Consider the following 7,500-nt stretch of genomic DNA (forward strand, 5'->3'; position numbering starts at 1 on the left):
GGCCACCGTCCTGCTGTCTTAAGCAACCAACGCCTTTCATGGTTTCCCATGAGCGTCGATTCGGGCGCCTTAACTCGGCGTTTGGTTCATCCCACAGCGCCAGTTCTGCTTACCAAAAGTGGCCCACTTGGCACTCCGATCCGAGTCGTTTGCTCGCGGCTTCAGCATATCAAGCAAGCCGGAGATCTCACCCATTTAAAGTTTGAGAATAGGTTGAGGTCGTTTCGGCCCCAAGGCCTCTAATCATTCGCTTTACCGGATGAGACTCGTACGAGCACCAGCTATCCTGAGGGAAACTTCGGAGGGAACCAGCTACTAGATGGTTCGATTAGTCTTTCGCCCCTATACCCAGCTCCGACGATCGATTTGCACGTCAGAATCGCTACGGACCTCCATCAGGGTTTCCCCTGACTTCGTCCTGGCCAGGCATAGTTCACCATCTTTCGGGTCCCAACGTGTACGCTCTAGGTGCGCCTCACCTCGCAATGAGGACGAGACGCCCCGGGAGTGCGGAGGCCGCCGCCCCGTGAAGGGCGGGGAAGCCCCATCCTCCCTCGGCCCGCGCAAGGCGAGACCTTCACTTTCATTACGCCTTTAGGTTTCGTACAGCCCAATGACTCGCGCACATGTTAGACTCCTTGGTCCGTGTTTCAAGACGGGTCGTGAAATTGTCCAAAGCTGAAGCGCCGCTGACGGGAGCGATTATTCCGCCCGAGAGCATCCCGAGCCAACAGCGGCGCGGGTCCGGGGCCGGGCCAGGTAGGTCCGTCATCCGGGAAGAACCGCGCGCGCTTGCCGGGAGCCCGAGCGCCCAAAGGGGCGAATCGACTCCTCCAGATATACCGCCGGGCAGCCAGCCAGGACACCGGGGCTCTGCCCAACAGACGCGAACCGAGGCCCGCGGAAGGACAGGCTGCGCACCCGGGCCGTAGGCCGGCACCCAGCGGGTCGCGACGTCCTACTAGGGGAGAAGTGCGGCCCACCGCACACCGGAACGGCCCCACCCCGCGGCGAGTGGAAAGGCAACCGGACACGACCCCGCCGCGGATTGCTCCGCGCGGGCGGCCGGCCCCATCTGCCGAGGGCGGAGGCCAGTGGCCGGATGGGCGTGAATCTCACCCGTTCGACCTTTCGGACTTCTCACGTTTACCCCAGAACGGTTTCACGTACTTTTGAACTCTCTCTTCAAAGTTCTTTTCAACTTTCCCTCACGGTACTTGTTCGCTATCGGTCTCGTGGTCATATTTAGTCTCAGATGGAGTTTACCACCCACTTGGAGCTGCACTCTCAAGCAACCCGACTCGAAGGAGAGGTCCCGCCGACGCTCGCACCGGCCGCTACGGGCCTGGCACCCTCTACGGGCCGTGGCCTCATTCAAGTTGGACTTGGGCTCGGCGCGAGGCGTCGGGGTAGTGGACCCTCCCAAACACCACATGCCACGACAGGCGGCAGCCTGCGGGGTTCGGTGCTGGACTCTTCCCTGTTCGCTCGCCGCTACTGGGGGAATCCTTGTTAGTTTCTTTTCCTCCGCTTAGTAATATGCTTAAATTCAGCGGGTAGTCTCGCCTGCTCTGAGGTCGTTGTACGAGGTGTCGCACGCCACACCGCCAGCCGGCTGTGCACGCTACCGAGTAAGTACCGGTATGCGAACCGCCAGGCGACGGGCGCGCATCGCACGTTTAAGGAGGCGCGGCCGGCCCCACAGGCGGCCGCGACGCTCCCAGGTCTGCGAAGCGGGGCAAACGCCGCGCGCTTCAGTATACGTAGCCGACCCTCAGCCAGACGTGGCCCGGGAACGGAATCCATGGACCGCAATGTGCGTTCGAAACGTCGATGTTCATGTGTCCTGCAGTTCACATGTCGACGCGCAATTTGCTGCGTTCTTCATCGACCCACGAGCCGAGTGATCCACCGTCCTGGGTGATCTTTTCTTAGTTTACACTGTCTCTTTCAAGACAGTTGCATAGGCGGGACGTAGGCGTGTGGCGGCCCCTGTTCAAGCGTTCTGTGTCCAACGGCCTCACGGCCGATGGGCGTCGTACGGCTCCACACCGGAGCGGACAGGCAGTCGGGCGAAAGTCATTCAAAACCGGCGCCAGGCGCCAGGTGCCGCAGGCCAGCCGCTCCAGCGCTTCAGCGCTCGTACCACACAACATTGGCGTTAGTTTTGAGAAGCACGCGTGGTTCCGCACGCGGCGCACGGCTACTGCGAGCCGTACAGGTAGCGTGTTGCGCGACACGACACGCACATCGAAAGACATGCAGTCTAGTCGGTAATGATCCTTCCGCAGGTTCACCTACGGAAACCTTGTTACGACTTTTACTTCCTCTAAATGATCAAGTTTGGTCATCTTTCCGGTAGCATCGGCAACGACAGAGTCAATGCCGCGTACCAGTCCGAAGACCTCACTAAATCATTCAATCGGTAGTAGCGACGGGCGGTGTGTACAAAGGGCAGGGACGTAATCAACGCGAGCTTATGACTCGCGCTTACTGGGAATTCCTCGTTCATGGGGAACAATTGCAAGCCCCAATCCCTAGCACGAAGGAGGTTCAGCGGGTTACCCCGACCTTTCGGCCTAGGAAGACACGCTGATTCCTTCAGTGTAGCGCGCGTGCGGCCCAGAACATCTAAGGGCATCACAGACCTGTTATTGCTCAATCTCGTGCGGCTAGAAGCCGCCTGTCCCTCTAAGAAGAAAAGTAATCGCTGACAGCACGAAGGATGTCACGCGACTAGTTAGCAGGCTAGAGTCTCGTTCGTTATCGGAATTAACCAGACAAATCGCTCCACCAACTAAGAACGGCCATGCACCACCACCCACCGAATCAAGAAAGAGCTATCAATCTGTCAATCCTTCCGGTGTCCGGGCCTGGTGAGGTTTCCCGTGTTGAGTCAAATTAAGCCGCAGGCTCCACTCCTGGTGGTGCCCTTCCGTCAATTCCTTTAAGTTTCAGCTTTGCAACCATACTTCCCCCGGAACCCAAAAGCTCTGGTTTCCCGGAGGCTGCCCGCCGAGTCATCGGAGGAACTGCGGCGGATCGCTGGCTGGCATCGTTTATGGTTAGAACTAGGGCGGTATCTGATCGCCTTCGAACCTCTAACTTTCGTTCTTGATTAATGAAAACATACTTGGCAAATGCTTTCGCTTCTGTTCGTCTTGCGACGATCCAAGAATTTCACCTCTAACGTCGCAATACGAATGCCCCCGCCTGTCCCTATTAATCATTACCTCGGGTTCCGAAAACCAACAAAATAGAACCGAGGTCCTATTCCATTATTCCATGCACACAGTATTCAGGCGGGCTTGCCTGCTTTAAGCACTCTAATTTGTTCAAAGTAAACGTGCCGGCCCACCGAGACACTCACTCAAGAGCACCCTGGTAGGATTGCAACGGGGTCCGCCTCGGGACGCACGAGCACGCACGAGGCGCGTCGCACGCCTTCAGCTCGCCCCACCGGCAGGACGTCCCACGATACATGCCAGTTAAACACCGACGGGCGGTGAACCAACAGCGTGGGACACAAATCCAACTACGAGCTTTTTAACCGCAACAACTTTAATATACGCTATTGGAGCTGGAATTACCGCGGCTGCTGGCACCAGACTTGCCCTCCAATAGATACTCGTTAAAGGATTTAAAGTGTACTCATTCCGATTACGGGGCCTCGGATGAGTCCCGTATCGTTATTTTTCGTCACTACCTCCCCGTGCCGGGAGTGGGTAATTTGCGCGCCTGCTGCCTTCCTTGGATGTGGTAGCCGTTTCTCAGGCTCCCTCTCCGGAATCGAACCCTGATTCCCCGTTACCCGTTACAACCATGGTAGGCGCAGAACCTACCATCGACAGTTGATAAGGCAGACATTTGAAAGATGCGTCGCCGGTACGAGGACCGTGCGATCAGCCCAAAGTTATTCAGAGTCACCAAGGCAAACGGACCGGACGAGCCGACCGATTGGTTTTGATCTAATAAAAGCGTCCCTTCCATCTCTGGTCGGGACTCTGTTTGCATGTATTAGCTCTAGAATTACCACAGTTATCCAAGTAACGTGGGTACGATCTAAGGAACCATAACTGATTTAATGAGCCATTCGCGGTTTCACCTTAATGCGGCTTGTACTGAGACATGCATGGCTTAATCTTTGAGACAAGCATATGACTACTGGCAGGATCAACCAGGGAGCTGCGTCAACTAGAGCTGAGCAGCCGGCCGCCCGGGAGTGTGTCCCGGGGGCCCGCGCGAACACGCAAGCGTCCGCTCAATTATTCTGCAAACAGGAGGAGGCTGAGCTCCCCTGCACAATACACCTCGAAACCCTCTCAGGTCCCGGCGGCGCGCAGCGCCGTCCTAAGTACTTGGTCGGGTTCGAGAGAGGCGCAATCGCCCGGAGTTTGGCGAGTAGACGCTTTAGGTGCGACCACCCGTGCTCCCAACTGAGCTTGCCGCTGCCGACAGAGGCCCGGGAGCGTGCTGTCGTGGCATTGCCGGCGGGAGACAACACGCGCCACCTACGGTGGCCGGCAGCTCCAACGCCAGCGCCACAGAAGGACAAAAGCCCCACTTGGGTGCCGAAGCGAACTCTCCCAGCACAGCGCACGCGCCAACACGTCCGCACAGCTGCGATACAATCCACCTGCGAGAACCGCAGAGGCGACCGAGCAGCAGACGGCGTCGCGGCGCCGAGCGCCGGGCGGCGGCGCATCCTCAGCGCACACAGTCCTCAATCGGACCAGCACACTGCAGATGTCCACCGCGCTTCGCACCGGGCCCGCGAGGACCTACTTTGGCCGCACGGCGCCGCGTGCAGGGTGCGCCGGCGCGCAGCTGCGCCGCCTGCCGCCTCCGTCGGCCGGCGCGCCTGCCACTGGCCGCCCCCACCAGCCGGCTGTAGCGCGTGCGCCCACGCACCGCGCGGCCAGCACGCCGGAAGGCCCCCCCTCACCGGCCGGGGACGGTCCCACCCAGCCACCGCCGCGTATCGCTTCACACCCACATGCCATTCACGTTCGTGGGCATGGTGGGTATCGCTGAAACAACCGGTTGGTAGCTCAACCGATCGTCGCCATCACTGATTCACCTCTAGCGAGAACAACCGCACCACAACGGTTTACCAGTTCTTCATTTGCGTAACGTCACCAGCAAACGTAGACGTCCATCGCCATTTGCAAATTCAACGATTGTTGCATGCCTGTGTCAGGTGTCACGACACACTATGTCTGCCCACATACACGCAACAACATGTGCACGCTTCGCGAACACGTGGAAGGTGGCCCCCGTACGTATGCGATGTCCATTGCGCGAACGACTGTCAACCGGCCTCTGTCGCATGTCGCAGATGTGGAACGCAGTGCACCATGCTATCACGGTGTGTGAGAAGAGACGACTACGTCTGACAACACGCGCCACTACATCAACAGACGGCTCATGCTGATCGCCATCCACGGCATACCATACTGCAATCCAGCTCTTATAGGGAGACGACACGTAGCTGAGTGCACAATATTTGGACCGTATGGTTCGCCGTTGTTGGCGCAGTCGTGGTACGGTCACACATGTACCACGATGTATCATTCAGTACATGAGGACCAATGTGCGGTACAGTGTGTGATTTGGACGTACAACATCAGCGGACAGTTGCCACAAGCCGTACCACAACGTAGGCTGTGCTTCGCCATGCGAATGCCAATGAACAACTGCGAAGGGCATTGAGCATGTACGTCCTGCCGCCATCCGCATTACAGTGTATAGCTGCAAGGTGTTTAACATGAAGCGATACTCTGGGGACCGGGCAGTGCGAGTAGCAAACTATATTGCGGGGGTTGCAGTTAGGCAACACTACACTAATTTAACGCGTCGTATGACAATTACAGAGCAGGTTAAGGCCCAACGTGTGTTGGGTTAAGGCCCAACGTGTGTTGGGTTAAGGCCCAACGTGTGTTGGGTTAAGGCCCAACGTGTGTTGGGTTAAGGCCCAACGTGTGTTGGGTTAAGGCCCAACGTGTGTTGGGTTAAGGCCCAACGTGTGTTGGGTTAAGGCCCAACGTGTGTTGGGTTAAGGCCCAACGTGTGTTGGGTTAAGGCCCAACGTGTGTTGGGTTAAGGCCCAACGTGTGTTGGGTTAAGGCCCAACGTGTGTTGGGTTAAGGCCCAACGTGTGTTGGGTTAAGGCCCAACGTGTGTTGGGTTAAGGCCCAACGTGTGTTGGGTTAAGGCCCAACGTGTGTTGGGTTAAGGCCCAACGTGTGTTGGGTTAAGGCCCAACGTGTGTTGGGTTAAGGCCCAACGTGTGTTGGGTTAAGGCGCAACATAGGTTAGGTTAAGGCGCAACATAGGTTAGGTTAAGGCGCAACATAGGTTAGGTTAAGGCGCAACATAGGTTAGGTTAAGGCGCAACATAGGTTAGGTTAAGGCGCAACATAGGTTAGGTTACGGCGCAACATAGGTTAGGTTAAGGCGCAACATAGGTTAGGTTAAGGCGCAACATAGGTTAGGTTACGGCGCAACATAGGTTAGGTTAAGGCGCAACATAGGTTAGGTTAAGGCGCAACATAGGTTAGGTTAAGGCGCAACATAGGTTAGGTTAAGGCGCAACATAGGTTAGGTTAAGGCGCAACATAGGTTAGGTTAAGGCGCAACATAGGTTAGGTTAAGGCGCAACATAGGTTAGGTTAAGGCGCAACATAGGTTAGGTTAAGGCGCAACATAGGTTAGGTTACGGCGCAACATAGGTTAGGTTAAGGCGCAACATAGGTTAGGTTAAGGCGCAACATAGGTTAGGTTAAGGCGCAACATAGGTTAGGTTATGGCGCAACATAGGTTAGGTTACGGCGCAACATAGGTTAGGTTACGGCGCAACATAGGTTAGGTTAAGGCGCAACATAGGTTAGGTTAAGGCGCAACATAGGTTAGGTTAAGGCGCAACATAGGTTAGGTTAAGGCGCAACATAGGTTAGGTTAAGGCGCAACATAGGTTAGGTTAAGGCGCAACATAGGTTAGGTTAAGGCGCAACATAGGTTAGGTTAAGGCGCAACATGGGTTAGGTTAAGGCGCAACATGGGTTAGGTTAAGGCGCAACATGGGTTAGGTTAAGGCGCAACATGGGTTAGGTTAAGGCGCAACATGGGTTAGGTTAAGGCGCAACATGGGTTAGGTTAAGGCGCAACATGGGTTAGGTTAAGGCGCAACATGGGTTAGGTTAAGGCGCAACATGGGTTAGGTTAAGGCGCAACATGGGTTAGGTTAAGGCGCAACATGGGTTAGGTTAAGGCGCAACATGGGTTAGGTTAAGGTACAATATGGGTTAGGTTAAGGTACAATATGGGTTAGGTTAAGGTACAATATGGGTTAGGTTAAGGTACAATATGGGTTAGGTTAAGGTACAATATGGGTTAGGTTAAGGTACAATATGGGTTAGGTTAAGGTACAATATGGGTTAGGTTAAGGTACAATATGGGTTAGGTTAAGGTACAATATGGGTTAGGTTAAGGTACAATATG

General features: G+C 55.7%; 3 non-coding genes across 3 annotated transcripts in view; all 3 read right to left on the reverse strand.

The window, feature by feature from the left end:
• Positions 1 to 1,580, reverse strand: part of LOC124582293 — a 4,225-nt gene extending 2,645 nt beyond the window's left edge. The window contains exon 1 of the ribosomal RNA XR_006973865.1: positions 1 to 1,580. This exon is cut by the window's left edge and continues 2,645 nt beyond it. This is a non-coding gene — a ribosomal RNA (large subunit ribosomal RNA).
• A 188-nt stretch (positions 1,581 to 1,768) lies between these two features.
• LOC124582270 lies at positions 1,769 to 1,923 on the reverse strand. The gene has a single exon (XR_006973845.1). It is a non-coding gene; the product is annotated as a 5.8S ribosomal RNA (ribosomal RNA).
• A 351-nt stretch (positions 1,924 to 2,274) lies between these two features.
• Positions 2,275 to 4,184, reverse strand: LOC124582279. The gene has a single exon (XR_006973853.1). It is a non-coding gene; the product is annotated as a small subunit ribosomal RNA (ribosomal RNA).
• Between the last annotated feature and the right edge of the window lie 3,316 nt (positions 4,185 to 7,500).

Source organism: Schistocerca americana, unplaced genomic scaffold (genome assembly GCF_021461395.2).
Source record: "Schistocerca americana isolate TAMUIC-IGC-003095 unplaced genomic scaffold, iqSchAmer2.1 HiC_scaffold_407, whole genome shotgun sequence".
Classification (NCBI taxonomy): Eukaryota; Metazoa; Arthropoda; class Insecta; order Orthoptera; family Acrididae; genus Schistocerca; species Schistocerca americana.